The sequence below is a fragment of the Lithobates pipiens genome, unplaced genomic scaffold (genome assembly GCF_037356315.1).
Source record: "Lithobates pipiens isolate NorthernLeopardFrog02 unplaced genomic scaffold, aLitPip1_a1.2 Scaffold_1, whole genome shotgun sequence".
Lineage (NCBI taxonomy): Eukaryota > Metazoa > Chordata > Amphibia > Anura > Ranidae > Lithobates > Lithobates pipiens.
In genome coordinates this window covers 57,343,851-57,369,646 of record NW_027507685.1, presented here as the reverse complement: position 1 = coordinate 57,369,646, position 25,796 = coordinate 57,343,851, and the positions used below count along the sequence as shown (strand labels likewise).

Genomic DNA, 25,796 nt, shown 5'->3' with positions numbered 1-25,796 from the left:
CTACAAAACTGAGGTGCCTCCCATATGGGAGGGGTTATATAGGGGAGGAATTCTCCTTAATTGGGGTTAACCAGTGTCCAATCACCAGAGGTGCCTATATAACCCACTATGTAATGAAGCTCCTGTGTCCCGTGATGTACTTTCAAGAAAAGGATTTTACAGGTAAGCTGTATATAAAAATCCCATTATTTTAAGGCACGTAGCAACAGTCAGGCAAAAGTTTACCTGTGTAACACACGGGAGCCCCAGTAAGAAAAGCACAGCACATATCACAGCCGTCAAAGGAATCCTTATTTTTTTCATTACTTTTGGGAAAACATCTTGTATTGTTGTTGTAAGAGTTTCTATAAGGATAAAAACAAAAGTAAGTAGATTAAACATACATGACCATATCCAAACAATAAGCTAATATTAAGTATAGTATATGTTTTTACCACCAAAAAGGTTATAGGAAAATTCCACTTTTATTCATTAATAATTTCACCCATACACAAGTGTAGTATTGTAAGGAAACTTTAAGTGTAATCATGCATATGCAACTGTTTTTAAAATGCAACCTTCGATCATTTTTTTTGCAGAAAGGTTTAAAATATCTGTTTTTGTGTTGTCATCTGAAAGAATCCCTCAAAGAAGGTGAATTCAAAACAACAAGTGTCGGAGAGCAAAAGGAGAGGGAGAAACTGTTCCAGTGACAACTGTTAAAGCAGGGATCTACCCTCAGTTTGTTTCTTTCTTCCTGTTCTGTCTCTGGAAGTAGACATGAGGAGAAATATTCCCAAGATATATATAAACTAATAAAAGTAATAGAGGTTCTAGTAAAGAAAAAAGATTTGGCTGCAGATTAATTGTACTTGATAATAAACGGTACAAATTTAATGTACATTCTATGACCTGATTGAGAAGGTAAGTTCCTGTGAAAATTTTCCAACAAATTAGAAAATCTCTAAAAAAAGAAACAAGTGCTTCTGATATTGTCATTGACATTTTGGGTTCCTAAAGTGGAGCTTTCATAAAAATGCAAGTTAGCTACCCCCCCCCCCCCCCCCAATATATAAAATATAAATTAGCACTCCCTTTTCTTGATTTAAAACCTTAAGTTCAAATAGAAAAACAATCTGAATAAAAGTGATGAATACTTATGTTTCACCCCAGCTTCTGGTATGAATTGCATTTTCATGCAAGGTCTGCTTTAGATGTCCTGATCATTTTCCTGGCATCATATTGGGCTATTGGACTGTGAGGAGCACAGCCAGTGCCTTGCTCAATAAGTTATCTCAACAAATAAGATACAAGCCCTGTTATACTAAAGAAGGGAAGGTGGGGGGATGTGATCCCATGGCCGACATGTGTTTACACATGTAGGGATCCTGTTTTAGGATGGAGTCTAAATTTAGTGCCAGCCTGAGCTTTGTTTATGTTATCTGGGATCGTTAGGTTTTTTCTAAGATCAAGGACTGTGTGCTTCTTGGGAGTGTTCTCCGTTAGCTAGAGTGAAAAGATATAGAGAGTTATTTACGAAAGTCAAATCTACTTTGAACTACAAGTGCACTGCAAGTGCATTTGAAAGTGCACTTGGAAGTGCAGTATCTGTAAATCTGAGGGGTAGATCTGAAATGAGAGGAAGCTCTGCCTATTTTGTGGTCCAATCATATACAAGCTAAAATGCTGTTTTTTATTTTCCTTGCACGTCTCCCTCAAATCTACAGTGACTGCACTTCCAAGTGCACTGCAAGTGCACTTTCAAGTGCACTTGAAGTCAACTTGTAGTGAAAAGTGGATTTGCCATTTAGTAAAAAACCCCCATAGTGTATTGAGTAATGAATATTTTTTTTACCCTAATCATTCACTGAAGGGTTCTTGCTTGTGATGTGAGCTGGAGAAGTTAAAAGAGAAGTTCAGTTTTTTTTTTCTTCAAAATCATACTTACCTATGCAAATGCAATGCTGAGCTGTGGAGGGGCTGTGGAGGGGCTGGCTCAGGCTCTTAGGGGCTCGCTGAGAGGCTGAGCCAGGTGCAGGTTCAGGGTTGTGGGTGAGTCCTGACTTGATTATCATGATCTTGCCCCAGCCTGGCTTTGTGTTGTCAGCCAACAGCAGGCTTCAGCTGAAAATGGGTCACAGAAGTGCAGAATGAACTGAACTCCTGTGATCCATTGGAGAAGTACAGTCAAACGAGTGTTGGCTTTACTTATTAATAAATAAATATAATAAACTTAATAAATATTTAGAGAGAATTTCTAAAAAGGTATTTTCCTCCCAGGCTCTGTCTAGTGGGAATGCATATTTAGAAGGATCCAGTTTACAGATGTGTTCACAGAGAAAGGTGTTTTCTGGGGCCTGAGTGTTGATCCAAAAAAACCTAAGCTGGCGTGTGTTAGGCCTGGAGAATTAAGAAGGTGGCTATCAGTTAAAAATATTCTCAGATGAGTCTGCTTTTTGAAAAAAAATGTACAGGAGAGCTCACGGGGAGCTTCTCTCAATGGACATTGCATTGAGACCCCATAACTCAGCTCTGTAAGGTGTGTGTGACTGCTTGGCCTGAAGACCAATTCTTATTGGGAGGCTGCTACTGTAGTATTTTTAGTTACCACTGGAGGTACTTGAAAATAGTATTTTTATAACAGCTTACCTGTAAAATCCTTTTCTTGGAGTACTTCATGGGTCACAGAGTTACAGTAGTTACTATGTGGGTTATAGGCCACATTCAGGTTATGGACACTGGCACACCCTAAAATAGGAAATTCACTCCCTATATAACCCCTCCCACTACTGGGAGTACCTCAGTTTTGTAGCAAAGCAATATATGTGTATATAAGAGGGGAGGAACCTCTGTGTCCTGTGATGTACTCCAAGAAAAGGATTTTACAGTTAAGCTGTTATAAAAATCCTATTTTCTTTATCGTACATCACAGGACACAGAGCCATAGAAGTTATTATGTGGAATGTCCCCAATGCCAACTGAGGGGAGGGAGAAAAGTAGGGAAACCATGAGACTAGAGGACTTAGCCCTTGTACACATGGTCGGACATTCTGACAACCAAATCCGTTGGATTTTGTCCGATGGATTTTGTAGGACGGATTTTGTCAAGACACACGGTCGGACAAAGTTGTCGGAAGATCCGATTGTTCAGAACGTGGTGATGTTATTTCGTTACGATGGGACTAAGTTCAGGCTAGTAGCCAATAGCTTTGGTCTAGGAATTTGATCTGAGCATGCGTGGCACTTTGTCCGATCGGAATTCTCTACAAACGATCGGACAAAGTCCGATCGGATCATGTTGTCGGAAAATTTTATAGCCCTGCTCTAAAACTTTGTTGGTCGGATATCCCGACGAAAACAGTCCGATGGAGCCCACACACGGTCAGATTATCCGACAACATGGTCCGATCGTACATTTTCCATCGGAATGTCCGACCGTGTGTACAAGGGCTTATACTGCAGCCTGTAGCACACTACGCCCAAAGGCAATATCCTCACACCTTCTTACATCCACCTGATAGAATCTGATAAATGTATGAACTGAAGACCAAGCTGCCGCCTTGCAGATTTGAGCCATGGAAGCTTGGTGATGCACTGCCCACGAAGCACTAACAGCCCTAGTGGAGTGTGCTTTTGATTTGAGAGGGTGGAATTTTCCTCTCCAATCCATAAGATTGAACAATTACTTGTAAATTCCATTTAGAAATAGATTTTGATTCTGCCTGTCCCCTTTTAGGCCCTTCAGGCAAAACAAACGAAACATCAGTTTTTTTTAATCTGAGCAGTCGCCTTCAAGTAGACGTTGACTGCTCTCACCACATCTAGAGAATGTAGTGATTTCTCTTCCATAGAACAGGGTTCTGGAAAAAAATAAAGGTAGAACAATATCCTGGCTTTGTTTTCTGCCCAGGTTAGGATATGGTTCACCTCTCTCTGGGCCGCACAACTTCTCGTGCCCCCTTGGTGATTGATATAGGCCACTGCTTGTCCTGAATGTCCAGGCCCTCAGCGCCAAGCACGCTGCCCAAATCTCTAGAATGTTGATGGTTAAGGTCATTTCTGATCTGGACCATTTCCCTTGGACAGTTGCCTCTTCCAGGACTGCTCCCCAACCTGAAAGGCTGGAATCTGTTGTTACCACCTTCCAGGTAACTGGTGGGAAGGATTTTCCCTTCTGCAGATTCTTGGATATCAACCGACTGAGGCTCCGGCACACCCTTGGAGACAGACACATTGGGAAATCTGGAGCTTGGACCTTCTTGTTCCAAGCTGATAGGGTACTGTTTTGCAGCAGCCTCAAAGGAAACTGAGAATAAGGAACAGTCTCGAATGAAGCCACCATCTTTCCCAACAACTTCATGCTAATTTGAATAGAAGGATTCTTCTTCATCTTGACCACCTGAATCAGTTCCTTTATGGCACTAATCTTCGCCTGGGGCAACATACCCTTTTCTGGGCTTTATCTATGATCAGACACAAGTAGTTTAATCTCCCTGATGGTTTTAAGGAGGAGTCTTCTAGGTTGAGAACACAACCTAGGTATTTCAGGTAGTTGACTGTGGTGATCATACTTTGGTCTAAGCGGGCTACCGACTGGTCTATCAAGAGCAGATCATCTAGGTAAGCTATAATTGTTATACCTTGGGCCCTTAATCTGGCTAAAGGAAGGGCCAGGACCTTTGTAAATACTTGAGGTGCAGTTGCTAGACTGAAAGGCAGAGCTACAAACTGAAAATTACGATTTTCTACCTCAAAACGTAGATATTTCTAGTGAGCAGGAAAAATAGGCACATGGAAGCATGCATCCTTGATGTCGACTGAGGACAGAAGTTCTCCATCTTGTAAAATGGAGACTACTGATCGGATTGACTCCATGCGAATAGAGCGGATATTCAGAAACTGGTTTAGATCTCCGGGGTCTAGAATGGGTCTGACATCCCCATTTGGTTTTGTTACAGTGAAAAGGTTTGAATAAAACCCCAATCCCTGCTCTTTCATGGGGACCACTGAAATCACCTTTTGAGACAAAAGATGGTCTAATGCTTGAAAGAGAGTCTTCTTTTTCTCTGGATCCCTGGGAAGGTTTGATCAGAGAAAACGAGGAGACGGGAACTTTCGGAACTCTAGTTTGTACCCTAGAATAATTGATGAAGTCACCCATCTGTCTTGACACTTTTCCTGCCAGACCCTTGAGAAATGCAGAAGTCTTCCCCCCACTCAAACGAGCAGGGGCGCCCCTTCATAAGGAAGCTTTAGTATTTTGTCTTGTAGGTTTCCTCCCCCAGGGCTTCTTTTGTCCCTGGGGTTGACTCTGAGGTTTATCTCTTGAACTTGATGGCCATCGTCCTTGGCACTGGAGAAACACCGTGAAAATGAAAACTAGCCAGGAGCTTTTTGCATGGCACTTTGGCTGACCAATTTTTCAACCATAAGATTCTACGCATATGCACCAGCCCAAGCGTGAGGCATGAGGCCTGGAAAATATAATATTTCATAGCTTATATTGCAAAACATAAGGTACCTGTGTAGCTTGGCTAAATAGTGGGCCTGCTGATCAGGAATGACCTTGAGCACCTGTTTAAACTGGTCTCTCAAGGATTAACATATACCAATTGCTGCTAGCGCAGGCTGAGTCACTGAACCTGCCAGAGAGAAAGTGCTTTTTAATAGGAAAACCAACTTCTTATCCATTGGATCCCTAAGAATTTTGAGCATTGTCTACTGGACAAGTCAAACTTTTATTCACAGAGGATATAGCAGCGTCAATTGCTGGTATCTCCCATTTCTTAGTGAATTTTTCCTCCCTAGGATAAAGTGAAAACTTTTTAGGAGGAAAAAAATGCTTATCTGGGTGAACCCAGTCAGAATACATAAGCTTTCCCAGCAATGAATGGACATGAAAGGTATGCACAGCTTGAGCGGGCTTTAGTGAACCCAATGTCAGGGCTGGCTTAACCCTTCCTCCTCTGGGCTGGCAGCTCAGCTGTTGGCTAATTGCTAGCTCTCTTCTCTCTCCACAGTTACCAGCTGTTCCCAATGATGCTCATCTGACCTGCCTATTTAAAGCCTTCCAGCTCACTTCCCCTCTGCCCTTGCGTTGGTCACATCACAAGGAACCATCTCCTGCTGTTTGTTTCAAGACTGGCTTGCTGACATCCCTCCTCGCTCCTTATCCTGCTTGCAGTTGCTCTCCTTGGATCCCTGACTTCAGGCCTGGCTGATTACCCGATCTGGTTAATGAACTTTGGACTGGCTGACTACCCGATCTGGTTACTGGACTCTGACTATGCTTGACTACACTTTTTCTATTTACCTTTTTATTTTTATTAATAAACAAGTGTGATTTAATTGTACTTCTGTCTCAGTCTGATTCATGGTTTCTGACACCCAAACAAGAAGTGGGCTTATCAACCGACTCAGTTAAGGGTAGCATAAATGTGGAACGGAACATTTCATTAAGAGATTGCACCATCAGTCTTTCAGATTGTGAAGCTGATCTTTTTGCATTTGAACCCTCAGAAGAGGAGTCATCAGCCTCTTCACGGTCCCCTGAGAGAAAATCGTCTTCTCCGACCCCCAGTTCCTCAGATTGAGGGTCCTGGTTGATGGAAGGGGACCTGCCACGTTTTGTAGGAGAGATGAGTTTAGGCTTTTTTTAGCTTGAGCGAGTTCCACTTGAGCCCTTTTTTGAGGTGATTCTACCTCCCCTTCTGACAATAGCCTGATGCACAAATGCAGAGGTACTACCAGAAGAAATTGCACCCACTGCTTGAGCAAATAGTTCAGCAACTGCTGCTGCTATTAGTGTTCAGCCTGGTGCTTTAGTAAATGTGTCAAAGGAATGCCTGTGTCACCACTTACATGCCCCCTTTTTGCTCCTGTGTCCCTCCGACAGCTGCAATCAGTAAAATTGAGCTTTTTAAGTGTACTCCTGCACTGGATGTTGCTGCACACCAATGGCATGCTAAGCCATTCCGTATTCCCACTGCCCCCCTTCCTCTTTTCAAAATGAGAGTTTTCCCTCACTATTGCGGGCCTCCGATCCAACGGGATCGGCGTGTGTGTGTGTGTGTGTGTGTGTGGGGGGGGGGCAGTGAGGAGGAGAGCTGCGACAAAACCGCCGTGCAGAGCCGGTGAAGAAAGGTGCGGCTTCCGCAGATCGTTCTGGCTTCCCCCTCTATCCATGGAGAGCTTCAGTCCAGCTGGGTTTTTTTTGGGGGGGAAAAAAATGCCCCCCAACATCTTACTGCAGGCCTAGGATTGTTAGCCGGAGGGAGAGCTGCAGCTTCAGCTGACACAGTGATCTGAGGAAAGCATGACAAGGATCATGCTCTATACTGCCCCCAGTAGTGACTTTATGGCATGACAACATTTACTTTTAAAGGAGATAATGCATAGGAAAATTAAAATTCCTTAGAAATCTCCACTTACCTTTCCCGTCACAGGGATTCTGTGGTAAAACCAACAGACCCAATCTTTACCCCTCACGGTGGGCTCTGTTAAAAAACTTTCAGGAACCAGGGCCCCTTTTTAATGGGGGATCCACACTTTTGGACCCGTGACTCAAAAAAACAAAAACAAAGCACTGGGTACCCAGGGTCCAGCTCTCTAAAAAGAGAAGCGTTACGGGCTAAACCTCATTTCTTCTGCCACGAGGCCCAGGTACCATTCAATTTGGCCTAAAAAGACACCTTGAATGGATCTGGTTGCATAGCCTGCCCCAGCAAGGAATATTCCAGTGGAGCTCAGCATAGCAGATCTTTACTCATGACCAACACCTAAGACACTGGTGAAAAAATTGAGGTATTCCCAGTAGTGGCACGGGTTATATAGTGAATGAAATTCCTGTCTGAGGGTGTGCCATTGTCTATCACTTGAAGGTGGCCTATAACCCACATAGTAACTACTATGGTTCTGTGTCCCATGATGTACGATAAAAAAAGATTTATTGTCACTGAGAAGCTGCTACTGAAGAATTTGGGGCCACCAATGAGTTTTTCTTGGCTGATCTATTTGTAACTGGCAGACTGCCACTAACGCACTACAGCTGTTATCAACATAGATATTATTGGAAGGCTGCTACTAGAAAAACTAGATCCACCATATTTTTTTGCTGACTTGAGAAGACCTGATATATTTTTTAATATTAAGGTAATCATGTACCCTTAACCTGCTCTCCATAGACATTCAAGCCAACAGAGCAGGTACCTTTTAAGGTGGAAGATCCCAATAAAACTCAGCAGCTCCTTCAAAGGTCATTGCTACATACATATTGGTCAGGGTGTTTTACTAGAGAAATAAGGGAAAATCACATTGAAGCGAACACTGTATTAAAATGAAAGGAGCATAGAATATTTATGTAACTCACCAATTAGTGCAAACTGAGAATCAAGCCCCAATGCAAGGAGCATACAGAAGAACAAAATAGACCAGAGGGGTGATACTGGAAGCCTGGCCAATGCATCAGGGTAAGCAATGAATGCAAGTCCGAATCCTGTAGGATGATAGATATTAAGAGATATTTTGTTTATAGTTTTAAAGTGAACCTGTTAAAAATGTAAATATGGCAGTTACTGCTTGGTGACTGAGGCTTTCAGTTTGATTCTCGTTTCACTTCCTTCTGACTTACTGACCAGGAAAGAAGGTACAAGCGACATTTATATACACAAACGATATAAGAGGGGCGTTTAAGTCAAACGTTTATATAATAAAAGGAGGAGTGGAAACTGCATTTATTTTTCAACATACACCCCTGCTACATTTATACACATATCCCAGTGTTTAACTAATGCCTGGAAAGCTTTGGCATAGATAGATCTGTTAGTACACCTGAACCATCCTAGGACTGTCTACTTCATTTCATCATCAGTGCTAAAAAGCTGACCTCCCTGTTTAAGGGTCCAAACAGTAGGAAATCACTCGGAGTGAGGTCTGAGCTGTAAGGGGATGTGGCAATACCCTACAGCCGAGTTGCTGTAATATGTGGTGAGCAGTATGAGCTTGTGTACTTTCCTGGAGAAACAGAACACCCTTAGTGATCAAACCAGGCCGATTTTTCTTCAGATGTGTATGCACATTATTATGAATAATGAAATGTCCGTGAATGATTATGTTCAATGTTCCCACGGAAAGATTAGCCCAATTCATGGTTATATTGCATCGATTATCCAGAATCAGGCGTTCCACATGCTGAATTTTCTTTGGAATGATTGCTGTGGTCTAGGAACCACCATGGCCGGGATGGTCACTGATGGATGTACGGACATCTTTGAAACGTTTACACCATTCAAATGTCTTATTGTGGCTGAGCATCTTATCACCAAACTGTGCTTGAAGTCTTCTATAGATATCTCAGTTTTTTTGCCCTTCGTTCACAAGAAACTTCCTCACACATACATGCACTAACACTGTTTCTCTATAATCTTGATTAATGGTCTCTGGACTGGCCAGCAGTATGTGCGCTGCCTATGAGTAATAGGACACACTTGCCACTTACTACTGCATGTAGTACATGCCATGCTAGCACCCATTTTTAATCCTGTAAAATTAAAAGTCCTGCTTGACTTGAACACCCCTCATATATATAACCTTGTCTGACTATGGCCTGGGAAGACAGAGGGTTTGTGGTGTGTGTGCCTCCTGGGAGTGGTCATCCTGGGGGTGCTCTTAGAACACATGGTCACAGGACCAAATTATGCTTTCCTTTTGCACTGTGCCTTTGGCTAAGTTCGGGGGGCATTTTTGTCTACCAGACCTCAGGGCCTAGCCAGTGCACATCTAAACTGAATCTTTTTTATTTTTTATTTATTTTTCTCCCACTGTTAGTCACTGCTTTCACATTTGTGTGTGTTTTTTCTCACAGATGAAGGGTGTTAGTCCTTGGGCTTGCCTTGACGTCTAGGGAGAGGATGTGTAGCCCTCAGGTTCCTTCCTCCCCGCCCCTTGGGGGTCTCTCTTCCCCACATGGCTTCTCGCAAACTGCAAATGGGTCTTCTTATGGCTTTCTTTCAACAATGGCCTTCTTCTTGCCACTCTTCCATAAAGACCAGATTTGGGCAAGGCATGACTAATATTTGTCCTGTGGACAGATTCTCCTACCTGAGCTGTGGATCTCTGCAGCTCCTCCAGAGATACTATAGGCCTCTTGGTTTCTTCTCTGATTAATGCTCTCCTTAAAAGGTCTGTCAGTTTAGGTGGACAGCTATGTCTTGATAGGTTTGCAGTTGTGCCATACTCTTTCCATTTTCCGATGATGGATTGAACAGTGCTCCATAAGATTTTCAAAGCTTGGAATATTTTTTTATAACCTAATCCTGCTTTGAACTTCTCCACAATTTTATCCCTGACCTGTCTGGTGTATTCTCTCACCTTCATAATGCTGTTTGTTAACTAAGGTTATCTAACAAACCTCTGAGGGCTTGACAGAACAGCTGTATTTATACCGAGATTAAATTACACACACGTGGACTCTATTTACTAATTAGGTGAATTCTGAAGGCAATTTGTCCCACTAGATCCACTATACCCACTAGGGGTATTAGAGTAAAGGGAGCTTTATACAAATGCAAGCCCCACTTTTCACATATTTATTTTTAAAAGATTGTGAAAACCATTTATCATTTTCCTTCTACTTCACAATTAAGCACCACTTTGTTTTGTTCTATCACATAAAGTCCCAATAAAATACAATTATATTTTTGGTTGTAACATGAAAAAATGTGGAAAATGTGGAGAGGTATGAATACTTTTTCATGGCAATGTCAATCCAATTGAGAATCTGTGGCAAAACTTGAAAACTGCTACTACAGACACTCTCCATCCAATCTGACAGAGCCTGGGCTTTTTTACAAAGAAGAATGGACAAATATTTCCTTCTCTAGCTGTTCAAAGTTAGTAGAGACATACCCAAAAAGACTTGCAGCTGTAATTGCAGCGAAAGGTGGTTCTACAAAGTATTGACTCAGGGGGGCTGAATACAAATACACCCTACACTTTTCACATATTTATGTGTAAAAAATGTTGAAAACCATTTATCATTTTCCTTCCACTTCACAATTATGTGACACTTTGAGTTGGTCTATCACATAAAATCCCAGTAAAATCAATTTACGTTTTTGGTGGTAACATGACAAAATGTGAAAAATGTCAAGGGGTATGAATACTTTTTCAACAACTGTATCTATCTATCTATCTATATATATATATATATATATATATATATATATATATATATATATATATATATATATACACAGTATATAGACATACATTTACATGCAAACTATACACTTCTTGGCCCACAATAAAATCTATATATGTATTACATCATTGTTGAGGTTTATAAAGTCAATCCTGATGATAGGGATGACAAGATGAAGTAGTAAATAAACTCCAACAGAAACAGCATATGTTAAATTATGTATTTTTTTTCCATTGGAGCCATGATTTCTTTTTGTAATTGTTCAAAATATTCTCTCAACATTCTGAATAGCTCATTGATATTAAATATCTAAATCAATATACAGTACATATATGAGTATAGGTGTGTTGATTTAGATATTTATCATCATCAAGCCATTTTTTTTGTTATTTAATTTTTTATTGAAATTTTCATAAGAAAATAAAACATTCCAGTCAGAAAATAAAAGCAATGCGTTTTTGAATAATTAAATTATCGGAAATTATTGGGCCGACAAAGACGACAAGAGAATAAATATACAATAACATATGTTACAAAACTGTAGAATAGTTAAAAAAAAGGGGGGGGGGGGGGTGGTCAGGAGGAGGGAAGATCGAGAGAGCAAGTTTAACTAAAAGGTCACATATAGGTCACCAACAAGAATTTTTGCTCTCTTGATCTGCAAGCAGTGAAAATTTTCAGAGTACCTAAACTGCAAGACCAGGGTTCACTAGGGTAACTTGATTAAGACAAAGGCAAGGGGAAAGGGGGAAAGGCACCATGGATAGGAGATTTTAACAGTATGGTTTCTTATGAGGTATACGTGAACAGGCGTTAAACAGAGGAGGTTAAGGGCATGGCTCCTGGGTTAAGCTCAGAGTGATCCAATAAATCCCAAATTAGCGAAACTTGAATAAGTGAATCGTGGATTAAGGCAGTAAGATTTTCCATTCTACGGATCTGTTCCAGTATTTGCAGAACCCGCGGGAGTGTGGGTGGGGAGGTAGATAGCCATCTTAGAGGGATCACCCTTTTTGCTGCTAGCAGAATGAAGGTAGCTAATTTTTGGGTGTAGAGATATCCGGGAATGGTAAGCCCAGGGGGTAATGAATCGGGTCTAAAGGTAGGTCCATTTTGAATAGGCCTTGCAGGAGTGCTTGGATGGAGGACCAGAATGGTTGAACAGCAGAGAAATCTCAAAATATGTGGAAGAGAGAGCCAACATCATTCTAGCATCTCCAGCACACTGGATGGAGCTTAGGATCATATCTATGTAAACTTTTGGGGGTTCTATACCAGAAAAATAAAATTTTGTAAGCCGTCTCTCTCTGTTCAATACATCTTGATGACTTGGAGATTGCCTCTTCTGCCACTGAGGGAGAGAGATAGGCCGGTGTAAAATTTGAGACCATTTTTACATATATAGATGGTGTGTATTGGTCAATGGCAGGGCATTGTAATTGTAGCGGTGGGCTCCTGAAGAGCAAGCGTTATGCGTTTATGAAAGTTAAACTCTACCTAAACTGCAGTTAGGTTTGGGTTTATTTGTCTAAATTTGACTTCGGCATCAGTCTGACTGGACTGTGAAATGTTTTGCCTGGCCACAGGGGGCACTGTCTCTTCTGGCAGACGTAAAAACTATGGTCTGGTGAGGTGTTCAAATTACTTTCTCTCTCGGAGCCAGGTCAGTGGGAGTGGCCCTCTCGCTGTGCCCTCTGGGAGAGGGTATTTAAGATGCGGGCGTCCCGTGGTTCGGGGTTCCGGTCCAGTGTGATGTGCTGATTGCATGGTCCTAGTCCTTCTGACCAGCCCCCAGGAAGGCTATGGCCTGGGGTGCAGACCCACCCTACTATTAATGCCTCAGGGCTGGCTAGCCCAGGGCAAGGAAACTAAAGGAGGATTCTGAGGTGGTTGAATGCTGTCTCCGGTTCGGGAGAGACCCATTGTACTTTGAGCATTCCAGGGGAAGACTCTTTAGAAGAACACCACATACGGGTTGGTTTTCTTAACAAGAGCCTGGAAGGGCTGAAGTTACCAAGAGAATCCGGTCTTGTGGATATCGCCAAGCAGGTTGAAAGATTTAGGTATCCTACAAGTGTTCTAAAGCTTAGTTTCCCTACATGTTCTGCAACAACGTCTGTGACAAAGACTTTGTACTTGAGTAAGCACCTTGTTAGCTGCTAGGCCTTGTGAGAGAGGGACTGTCCAACCTGGGTGTTCATACAGCTGCAAATGGCTATTCTCTGGATGCAGTCAAAGTAAGCAAGTTCTTTCATGTTTTTTTGGACTTTGACATTGAGAGTACCTGAACTTCCTTTCCAACAATCTAATCCCAAGTTGAAAGACTGTTCAATGGTTTGAATTTTGCAAATAAAATCCCTTCAAGTGGATCTATTGTCAGTCTCAAGTCACTGGGTCATCTACCACGGGACATCCCCTAGACGTACCACAAAAAGAACATAAGGTAACGGTAAGCCCTAAAATAACCAACAGCCGCTTCAGGGGTTAGTGCTACATTATGAATCATTTCTGATTGGGACTCAAAGTTAATACTGCAGCTGCAGGAACAGATTCACAGGACTCAATCACTGTGTTTAAAATGTCCGTTCAGTGTCAAAATGTATTATTATTACATGTTATTTTATACATAAAGGGGTGGTGTGTTATTAAAAACTAACAGATAGAAATATGTTATTAAAAGCTAACAAATAGAAATACATTATTTAAAGCTAGCCAATAGAACAATTGCAAACGTAAGACATTGAGAAGTGAGGGGGATTAGAGAACGTTTAGTAGGAAATGTGTCTGTGTGTTAGGTGAAGGTTACAGAACACATTTCAACAGTGAGAACAAAATGGAGTCTCTTGTGCTTAAATGAACAGTACAGTGAATGTCCATGTCAGCATCATGGAGGAATTTATAAATGTCTGATATGAGATGGATCTTGTGTGGGCCTTGGGAACATAAAAGTTCAAATGGAGTGGGCTTTTCTAGGGTCAGAGTCTGTGACTGAGAATGGGAGTAATTTTTAAATTGCAGAAATTAATAAAAAAGATGTTTTGGGATCTGGTGTTTTCGTTGTAATTCAGTGAAAGATAATAAGGTACGGGTGACGGGGTGAACTATATTGCGGAATTGGAAGATTCCAGCTTGTGTCCAGGAATACATTTGGGTGTAGGATAAACTATCCATAATATCTGTGTTAAAGAGTAGGTTCAGTAGGGGTGGGCATGTGGAGGAGAGAGAGAATTGACAAGAGCATAGTGTGAACAGCATCGGATGTAAACAGAGGCTTCGAAGTTGGACAGCTACTGGAAGCCATTTTGATGGAACAAGCAATAATCGGTGTGTAGCATAGTAATACTTGATAAGGTCTGGGGCTCCAGTACCTCCCCTAGAACATGCAGCTAATATTACTGACTTGGCTATGCGGTGTATTTTATTGTACCAGATACAATTTAGGAAGAGTCTTTGTGTAGCTTTGAGTTGTGACATTGGGACGGGAATTGGCAAAGTTTCAAACAGGTAAAGGAGTCTCGGCATGACAGACATTTTAAGGACATTGTTCCGGCCTAAGAAAGAAATAGGGAGGGTGTCCCATTGATGCAAAAGTCGGTCATTATCCGGGAAAAGGGTGGGGGAAATTTACCTGATAAAGAGTTTGATACGAGGAGGTTAAATATATCCCCAAGTATTTAAGGGAGAGTGGGCACCAATGGAAGGAATAATTCTGTTGTAGTATGGCTAGGATGGAGGGGGGGGGATTTGAAGTGGCAGAGCTTCTGTTTTGCTTGTGTTAGTTTTATACCCCGAAACTGAGCCAAATTTTTGTAGTAAAATTTGGAGATTTGGGAGCGAGGTATGGGGACTGGTCAATGTCAATAGGATATCATCTGCGAACAGAGAAAGTTTATATTCTCTCTGTCTTAGTGTGACTCCTTTGATATCAGGGTGGTTGCGAACAGCTTCAGCCAAAGATTCCAGACATGGGATAAATAGCAGTGGGGATAGCTTGACCTGGGAAGTGGCTTGGGAATATAAGGCGTGTAACATTGCCATTAAAGGGCCTTTAAAACCATATTTGGTGAGAGTAGCAAACATAAAAGGCCAGCTAAGTTGGTCAAAGGCCTTTTGTGTATCTAGGCTCAGGATTAGGGCTGGACGTGTCGTCCTATTGTGCAGGTCAATGAGGTCAATGGTATGTGTTGTGTTGTCGCCTGCATGTCGAGTGGGGGAGCGGGGACAAATCCCACTTGATCCTCGTGTATAAGCTTAGGCATTATAAGGGAAAGTCTGTTGGCTAATATTTTGGTAAAGATTTTTTAATCAGAGTTGAGAAGGGCTATGGGTCTATAATTATCAGGGAGAGAGGAGTTTTTACCGGGTTTGGGGATCACTGAGATATGGGCGTGGAGAAAATGAGGATGGGGGTTGTTCCCTTCAGTAAGGAGGTAAAGAGGGATATTAAATGTGTGCTTGGGATCTGTAGAAATGTTTTATAATATGAATAAGGTAAACCATCCGGGCCTGGGGATTTATGGGTTGGAAGGTTCTTGACTACTTCTGCTAACTCTTCAGGCGTGATCGTGGAATTCAGAGAGGCAGAGGCAAGATGGGTTGAGGAAATTTTGGGCATATGTAGGGATTCGAAAAAGGAGTCAAATTTTTCTTGCGTAAAGAGGTGATTGGGATCTGTATTTAGACAATTGTATCCTTTATGGTAAAATTCTCCAAAGACTTTAGACATAGTAAGGGGGCAATAGGTAGGTGTACTGTTATCTTGCATAAGAAAGTCCAGAGATGAGTGGAAGGGGCAAGGTTTTCATTTATTCACTAGCATTCTGTGGGGTTTGTTTGAGTATTCATAAAACTTCTGCTTGGACCAAAAAAGAGACTTATCATTTTTTTTCATGTCTGTGTCTAAATACATTGTCTGTGTCCAAATACATTGGCCATATAAGACAGTTTTGTGGGCTTCCCACAAGGTTGAGGACTAAGGAACCGTGTTTTCATTAAGTTGCAAAAATTCAGATGGAGTATTAGATAGGCTTTCTCTAGCCCCTGGGTTACAGAACAGAGATTAGTTGAGCCACCAGTGGCATGTTCTAGGTGAAGCATAGGATAGGGCAATCTCCAAATGTACAAAAGAGTGGTCAGACCAAGTTATGGGGTCGATCTCCGAGAAGACCGTGGATGTCAGCAGAGGAGAAGAGAAAAAAAAGTGGTCTTGCCTGGGATAAAGCTTATGGGCATTGGAATAGAATGTGTACTGTTTTTGTGTGGGGTGTTTAATTCTCCAAACATCAAAGAGATTATGTGTCCTAATGAGTTTGCGGAAAGATGTTGAGAGGCAATAGACTGTGGAGGCTGTTGTGTTGGGGAAACGTAAGTGTCTATCTTTACCAGGGAACATGGTCATGTTAAACTTACCTTCTATAACAGTAAAGGGTTGAGAAACTTTGTCTAGTTCTTCAAACATAGCAGAGAGAAATTGAATTTGACCAGAGTTGGGAGCATAGACATTCACCAAAGTTAGGGAGTGAGTGAGGAAAGAACAGTTCAAGATAGTAAATATGCCCTGGGGGTCCAAATAAGAGGATTTGATTCTCAATGGACAGGAGCTTTTTATTAAGATCGCCACTCCTGCTTTCCCAGAAGGATCAGAAGCTGTAAACGCAGTTGGGAAATATTTACTGGCAAATTTAAAGGACCCCTCAGGGCGGAAATGGGTCTCCTGCACCATTATCATATCAGCCCCTGAAGAGTTAAACTGCTTCAAAGCCAACCATCGCTTTGGAACGGAGTTTAAACCTTTAACATTGCATGCAAAGAACCATGTTAATTGAATACATTGAAAGAGGAATTGAAATATAGCATTGAACATAATAGGTAGGGAGTTCCATGGTGTGTGGAACAATGGGAGAGGGAGGGCAATTCAAAGAAACTGTTAAACTGAAACATACATACATTACATTCACATGAAATAGTGACAACAGGTCAGAAAAAGGACATCAATAAATAAATAAACAACAATTGGGAAAAAGAAACCTGGAGGATGGACATCGGCCAGGAAGCCAAGGCCGAAGCCTCGAACCAAGAAGAGATGCATGGGATCTCCAAAGATGGGGAGGAGGCGGGTGTCCCCCACTATCCTCCGGAATTGGATGTACTGGAACAGTAAATGTTAATGAACAAACAAGAACAGAAGAAGCAACATCAAAAAAACTAAAATAAAGAAGTTCATTACCAGGGAGTTACAAAAACAGCAAACAGCATACCCCATGGGAATAGGGCAGATAAAAAAGCCTCCATTGTGGAGAAAAGAATGTCAGAGGGCCAGGTGACCTCAGGAGGCAAAACCAGATTATAAACTTATGGTCTTCAGGTTGAAAATCTGGACAGGGGGTGCCTCTGAGGGGTGAAGGAGGTCTTGCAGTATTTTTGCATCACAGGCGTCCAGATGTGGCTTGGAGCTGTTGGTGGTTTAGGTGTAGCAGGGAGTGGAGCAATGTCTTCTTCAGGAAGAGGAGGGAGATCCAGGTTGCGTAAGAAGGCATCGCTTTCATGAAGGTCCCGCAGGATGTATTGTGTGCCATCTCATGAGGCAGAGAGGGGAAAGGGAAAGCCCCATCGATATGCAACTTCATGAGCCTGGAGATGGAGCGTGAGTGGGCGTAGATGCTCCCTACTCTTTGCTAGAGTAGTGGGTGAAAGGTCATTGAAAATCTGGATCTTTGACCCCTTGAAATCAAGCCTTTAGTTATTACAGGCTGCCATGGACAGGGCCTCCTTACTGTCATAGTAATGAAAACGTACAATTATGTCTTGTGGGTTTGCCCCTGCTGGAGGTTTGGGGCCAGTGATCTGTGGGCTCTGTTCAGTCGCCAGTCAATATCGGGGATATATTGGGGGCCACCACATTGAAGAGGTTTAACAAATTGGGGCGAATATCCGGATCACCCACTGTTTCTGGGATACCTCTGATCCACAGGTTCTGTCTGCGCTCCCTATTTACCAAATCTTCTTGCTGAGCTTGGAGCTGCTCCGCCTTCTTCTAAGACCTGAACATATTAAACAAGTTCATCAAATTTAGTTTTTACGGTGTCTGCGTGTTCCCCTAGTTATGTCATTTTACCTCTTTGGCTAGCTTCCCCACTTCTTGAGCCATATTGCGGGTGAGTGCTTGGAGCAAAGCGTGTAGTTTGTCATCCAGCATTTCAGCTGTTAGGGGGTGAATGAGCCCTGGGATTGTGTGGGGGGGAGAGCAGTAAAAGTACTTGCCTCAGCTGCACGATGTTCTGGTGGGTCCGGCGCATTGGTTTGATTACTTGAGGCCGTGGATGCAGGCCTAAACAGAAAGCTGTCCATGGTGTGGGAAGATTGCGGCCTGGAGGGAAGGGATAGCCTTGCCGTTGGTCTCCTATCTTGCCCATGGGATGTACTATTACCGCGGGAGTGTAGGGAGATGACTCTCGTGGCTGACAAATCTGTGTAGTGGTGTGCGGGAGTCCCAGAGATTCAGTGGGGGACAGAGCTGATGCCTCACACCTCCGCCAATGTCTAGAGGCGCATGAGCCCCCTCCACATCAACTTTTACTGTCTCTGCGCAAGAAAAGGCCCCAGTATGGGAGGCCCCAGTATGGAGGTAGTGTAGTGATACCGTGTCAGTAATCTTAGTGTATAGCTAGAGTAGGGACAGTTCAGATAGCATCAGTGTAGTGAAGGTTGAACACCCTCTATTTGATTGTGTTACTGCCAGTTCAATGCCATTTACTTATGTGTGCATTACTGCCAATTTAACACCATATAATTTTGTGTGAGTTGCTGCCAGTTTAACAGCATATAGTCCTATGTGCGTTACTGTCAGTTTAACGCCATATAGTTTTGTGTGTGCTGCTGCCAGTTTAATGCCATATAGTTCTGTGTGTGTTACTGCCAGTTCAACGCCATATAGTTCTGTGTGCGTTACTACCAGGTTAATGCCATATAGTTTTGTGCATTACTGTAAGTTTAACGCCATTTACTTCTGTGTGCATTACTGCAAGTTTATCGCCATTTACATGTGTGTGCATTACTGCAAGTTTAATGCCATATAGTTCTAAGTCACTGTACGTTTGGCGCATTATATTGCAGTATATTACAGTGTATCCGTGGAGTGTGTCTGTATAGTGTGAGTACTCAAATTAAAGTGCACCAAATACCACTTTCCATTGATTAAAGTGCATCTATGTACAGATTTCCACTTATGCTTTACATTTGGTTATAAGCACTGCCCCCTTCCTCCTAATAATGTTGGCACTGTAACCAGCAACAAATGTGTCCACAGGAAAAGGTGGACGTGGTGGTCAGTCCTCAGGCAGGGCATCATTTCCTCTATTTAGTGTTTTTGCCCATGCTATCCAGCCACAGCATGCAGAATAGGTGTCTGTCACGCAAGCAGAGACAAGTGTGCAGTCCCCTGCAGTTGCTAGAGTGGATAAACCTGCCTCCTTGTCCATATCTATTCCTGCCATAGCCCCAACATCAGCCTTGGAGGAGTCAGCTGAGTTATTTGACCACAGCATCAGCCACTTGCTTCTTGATGATGCCCAGCCATTACCGGATTCAGATGTTGGTTCTGAGGTTGAGGATGATATAACATGAGCCTAGAGAGAGGGAAGAACACTGGTAGACAAATTGACATTCATGTGCCCCCAGCCGCAGCGTATTGCCATGTTGTCTCCAGTGGAAATAATGATGGAGGAGATGGAGATGATGATGATGATGATGATGAGGTCACTGATGCAAATTGGGTGCCAGATAGAGCAGAGGAGGAAACTGAAGGTGAGGGGTCACAACCCCAAGGAGGCCCACATCAAGAAAGAGTAGAGAGCAGCCACCCTATTCATCACATTCTGCAGCTGTTATCTCCCGGCCAACTCCCCAAAGCTCAGCTGTCTGGGCCTTTTTCAGCACATCTGCAGCCGATCGCACTGTTGCTAGCTGCAAACTGTGTCTCAGGCACATCAAACGTGGCAAAAACACCAGCCATTTGGGTACCACATGCTTAACAAGGTAAATTAATGTCCAACCACTCAGCCTGTTGGCAAGAGCACCTAAAAGGCACACAAAAGGGGCACAAATCTGCCCCTCCTCCTCCTCCTCCTTACCCACTTCAGTCTGCCCCTGCTATACTGAGTCATTACTTCTCAGCAGCCTCCACTGACAGGGATTATGGTATAGCACAGGGTATCCCAGATCCTAGCAGCACATCTACCAGCAGCACACCACCAGCTGTAGACTGTAGCCGGCAAATTTATCTACCCCATCTGCTGCAGCAGAAAAAAATACAGTCCCTGCCAACCACATGCCCAGCATCTAAATGCAAGCTTGTCAAAGCTGTTGGCTCTCCAATTTCTGCCTTTCAGCCTGGTGGATTCTGCCCCCTTCCGTGAATTTGCACAATGTCCTGTACCACAATGGCAGGTTCCCAGTTGCTACTACTTTTTACGTAAGGTCGTTCCATCTCTCTACCATCACGTGGAAGGGAATGTTCTGGCATTGTTGGGCAAGGCAGTGAGCCATAAAGTCCACCTTACTGTTAACACGTGGTCCAGCAAGTATGGGCAGGGATGATATATTTTGTTCACAGCACACTGGGTAATGCTGCTTGCAACTCAAAAGGATGCAGGACAGGGCTAGGTGCTGCAGCTTGTTTTGCCTCCACATCTCCATACAGCTGGTGGTGCTGATGCCAGGCCTGTGAGCTCTACTCCTTCCTCCTCCTCCTCTGCCAACTCCATGCCCTCCTCTGCAGAATTGTCCTATGAACTTCAGGTACCCCCTAAGCGTTCAAAGACCTATTCCCAGAGTCAGGCTAAAAGGTGCCATGCAATGCTTCAGGGGGTGTGTTTAGGGGAAAGGAACCACACCGGAGCAGAGATTCTTGCAGCTCTGCAGGGACAGGCCCAGAGATGGTTTATATCATGCCAGCTGGAGCCAGGGTTGCAAGATGTGCTAAAGCTGGCCAGAAGAGTCTGTAGCCATTTCAGGTGATCATACACAGCCAGTGCTCGGCTGGCTGAAATTCAGCGGGAAATCCACCTGCCCATAAACCGCCTGATTTATGACATGCCCACCAGGTGCAACTCGACTTTGTCACTCCTGCAGTGGCTATACATGCAGCAGAGGGCCACCAATGGCACAACAACGGCTGCCTCAGCTTTTTTCCCCACGTCAATGGCTGATCATTAAATATGCATACACTGTATTGTCACCATTTGAGGAGGCCACAAGGATGGTGAGCCGTGATAGTGCATGCATCAGTGACAGTTGTGTTCCTGCTGAAGCAGACTCTGTGTGGCATTAAGGACAGGGCACTGGAGGCAGAGCAGCAGGAGGAAGAGGAGGACTTCCTTTCCTCTCAAGGCCCACTTTATTCAGACACCATCATTCCTATGTCACAGAACACACAAGAGGAGAGAGGGGAGGAATATCCTGGCACTTTCATAGGCTTTGAAAAAGAGGAAGATATGTATCAATCTGTAAGCGATGGCTTTCCAACCCCAGGGCCCTTGAAAGTAGTACGTGGCTGGGAGGAGGAAGTTCCAGATGCTGTCATCCTGAGTGATCACGAGGAGTCTGCTTCTCAAGCCTTGGCAAATTTGAGGCACATGGGTAACCTTGTGTTTCAAAGCCTACAAAAGGACCCAATAATACGTGGCATAAAGTATAAGGATGATTACTGGTTGGCAACCCTCACCGTTATAAGGGAAAGGTCTCAGAACTCATCCTGTCCCCACAGAGAGTGCAGAAGATGAAATCTTTTGAGGACATGTTAAAGAGGATTTTATTGCACGTTTTTCCTGACTCCAGTAGGTTACAGTGTCGTGGAAAATGTAGAGTCATTTAAGTCTTTTGTTGGTCAAGAGAGGAGCGTTGGAGAAGGCATTTCAGAATTCTTTTAGTCCTTGCCACCCAGGGCTGTCAGCTTCCACATCCTATCAGCAGCATCTGCATCATATGATGGATGATTACCTCGAGGCCAAAACAGAGATGGAGAACTTTCCAGCTGACAATCCACTGACTTACTGCATCATGAGAATATACCACTGGCCAGAATTTGCCCAGTATGCTATTGAGTTGTTGGGCTGCCCTGCATCCATCGTGCTTTCAGAATGAGCATTCAGTGCTGCAGGAGGTTTTGTTGCTGATCATAGAACTCGTCTGTCCACAAACTCCGTGGACAGTTTGACTTTTATAAAAATGAATCAGTCCTGAATTACGAGCTATGAAGCCCCTAATGCCGATGTCACTGATTAGGTCTTTTTGGGATGTGAAATCTCTGCAGGACTTCAAGGCTGTCTAGCTTTGAGGGTGTTCAATCATTTCATCTGGAAGAATGTTTTTGGTTTAGGGTTCATGGGCACACTTAACACCCAAAGACCAATTTTTCAGCACCTGTTTGACAGGTGAAAATCATTGAAAATCATTGCAATTTTTTTTGCCTTCATCAAGAGCACCTCTATAGGGTTACGGTGGGAAGGCGCCCCTGACACCCAAAGAGCAATTTATCTGCACTTGTTTGACAGATGCATATCATTGCAATTTTTTACAGCAAGGCCAATCATTGCCTTCATCAAGAGCATCTCTATAGGGTTACGGGGGGAAGGCACCACTGAAACCCAAAGACCAATTTTTCTGCACCTGTTTGACAGGTGCCTATCATTGCAATATTTTACAGCAAGGGCAACTCTTGCTTTCTTCAAGAGTAACTCTATAGGGTTATGGTGGGAATGCGCCACCGACACCCAAAGACCAATTTGTATGCGTTGGAGAAGGCATTTCAGAATTCTTTTAGTCCTTGCCACCCAGGGCTGTCAGCTTCCACATCCCATCAGCATTGTCTGCATCATATGATGGATGATTACCTCGAGGCCAAAACAGAGATGGAGAACTTTCCAGCTGACAATCCACTGACTTACTGCATCATGAGAATATACCACTGGCCAGAATTTGCCCAGTATGCTATTGAGTTGTTGGGCTGCCCTGCATCCATCGTGCTTTCAGAATGAGCATTCAGTGCTGCAGGAGGTTTTGTTGCTGATCATAGAACTCGTCTGTCCACAAACTCCGTGGACAGTTTGACTTTTATAAAAATGAATCAGTCCTGAATTACGAGCTATGAAGCCCCTAATGCCGATGTCACTGATTAGGTCTTTTTGGGATGTGAAATCTCTGCAGGACTTCAAGGCTGTCTAGCTTTGAGAGTGTTCAATCATTTCATCTGGAAGAATGTTTTTGGTTTAGGGTTCATGGGCACACTTAACACCCAAAGACCAATTTTTCAGCACCTGTTTGACAGGTGAAAATCATTGAAAATCATTGCAATTTTTTTTGCCTTCATCAAGAGCACCTCTATAAGGTTACGGTGGGAAGGCGCCGCTGACACCCAAAGAGCAATTTATCTGCACTTGTTTGACAGATGTATATCATTGCAATTTTTTACAGCAAGGCCAATCATTGCCTTCATCAAGAGCATCTCTATAGGGTTACGGGGGGGGGAAGGCACCACTGAAACCCAAAGACCAATTTTTCTGCACCTGTTTGACAGGTGCCTATCATTGCAATATTTTACAGCAAGGGCAACTCTTGCTTTCTTCAAGAGTAACTCTATAGGGTTATGGTGGGAATGCGCCACCGACACCCAAAGACCAATTTGTATGCACCCATTACTTCTATACAAAGTGACACCAGAATGTATCCAAAAAATCTCTACTCTTGTTCCCATTGCACTACATTGTGGCCTCATCATACACACTGGCTCCCCAGCTGTTGCTGATCAAAATAAAGGCAGCTTGCAGGGAAAATTTTATTTTTTTGGTTTCATAAATGCAATTATTGCTGCAGCATCTTCTAGAGGTGGTACAGATCTGCCACTTTACATGTAGACTAAGGGGACACCTAGGCACTATATTGGAAGGAATTTTAATTTTATACTTTCACTTTAAAAATCAATAAATCACTGCTCATTTAAAAATGACCCTTTTCACAAACTTGCATATAAGCCTTCAAAATGGGCACTTTTGATGTTCGGGTCCCATTGACTTTAATGGGGTTCATTGTTCGGGTCCGAACTTTTGGGGTGTTCGAAAGTTTTGGTGCGAACTGAACAGGGGCCCGTTCGACCCAACCCTAGTGCACATGTGCAGCTATTTTTGAAGGTAAGGCTGTGGGAGGTGGGGGGATCTAGTAAAATAAAATTAAAAATAAATAAAATTACAACTGAGCTTTAAGACTCATTATCACTTATTACAAGAAAAAATTATTCTGGGCCATGAGGGGTTTGATAGCTGAAGTGATTAAAAAAGAACTGCAGGGCAAAACATTACTGAGAACATGTGTATGTTTTTTTTTTCCATATACCACTTGCCAGAAAAATACCATCCCAAAAAAAAGGTGGGACTGCTGCATGAAAATCCATTTACTGCTGATAAAAACTCAGTTTTAGAAATTAAAGTAAAAGTGAATTACCTTCATCTACAACATCAGGAACTTTCTTGCCTGACACTAGGGCCATGTGACCAAGGATGGAGAAGATAGCAAATCCTGCAAGGATGCTGGTCAGGCAGTTTATAATAGAAACCACTATGGAGTCCCAGTAACAGTTGTTTTGGAATTTGTTATAGGAGGAAAGAGCAATCAATCCGCCCCAAGCTGTGCTAAGAGAATAAAATAGTTGGGTAGCGGCATCTCTCCATACCTAGAAAGGAAAAGCAAACGTTTAAAGCACTTAAACAGTAACAGTAACTAACAGTATTGATTTTAAAGGATAATTATCGAAATCACTCAAATTGTCTCTAAACTTTTTCTTTTTCATAGAGTGGGAGGAGATCAGTGATATTTGGTCAGTGATGCCAGTGCTATCCCTACATGTTTCTTGATATGCTGAAGTTTATGTGCTTCTGCCAACCCTACTACTAGCAATCATAATGATTTAAAGAGAAACTTTAATATTTTTTATACCTATCGTGGGAAAAATATAGGGTCGCAGCTGCTGATCTTTTTTTGAAAGTGCTATTTGCATGCCTATTGCCACGTACACACGACCTGATATTATGATCATGTGTGGGCTTCATCTGACTTTTTTATTCAAAAATTCAGATGGACCTAGAAATAGAACATATTTCAAATCTGTCCGAAGGAATCAATTTCTATCTGGAAAACCGTTCGTCTGTATGTTGGTCCAACGGTCAAATACGTTGCAAGGGCAGCTATTAGCTTCTTGCTATTGAACTTCTTTTTCTAGTCCTGTCATACATCATCACATTCAAAACCAAAGTCTGTTCATGTGTGAGCAAGTCTGTTTGGTCGGAACTCCGTCGGGAAGACCGTCGGACCTTTTCTGCCGGAAAGTCCGGTCGTGTGTACATGGCATTTGGCTAACTTTTATATTACTGAATTGTAGACCCAGAAAACGCATGCACCGAATGAAAAAAAAACTATCTTTTGTTATACTTTTCCAGGTCAAAAACTCAGAACGTATGGAAGCAAAATCATCAGTATGACAGACAAACAGCAACTGGGCCCTCATTTATTTAATGAAAGGTGTTTATTATTTAAAGCTATAAAAATATACTGCGCTATTTGAAAAATTTAC

General features: G+C 42.8%; 1 pseudogene across 1 annotated transcript in view; it reads right to left on the bottom strand.

Moving 5' to 3' along the window:
• Positions 1 to 25,796, bottom strand: part of LOC143923765 (sodium- and chloride-dependent neutral and basic amino acid transporter B(0+)-like) — an 85,768-nt pseudogene that overhangs the window by 14,162 nt on the left and 45,810 nt on the right. Inside the window, exons 8-10 of the transcript XR_013261781.1 lie at positions 24,671 to 24,899; positions 8,348 to 8,473; positions 226 to 344 (exon numbers count right to left, since the gene is read on the bottom strand). The product of XR_013261781.1 is annotated as a sodium- and chloride-dependent neutral and basic amino acid transporter B(0+)-like (transcript). The remainder of the gene's footprint in view (positions 1 to 225; positions 345 to 8,347; positions 8,474 to 24,670; positions 24,900 to 25,796) is intronic.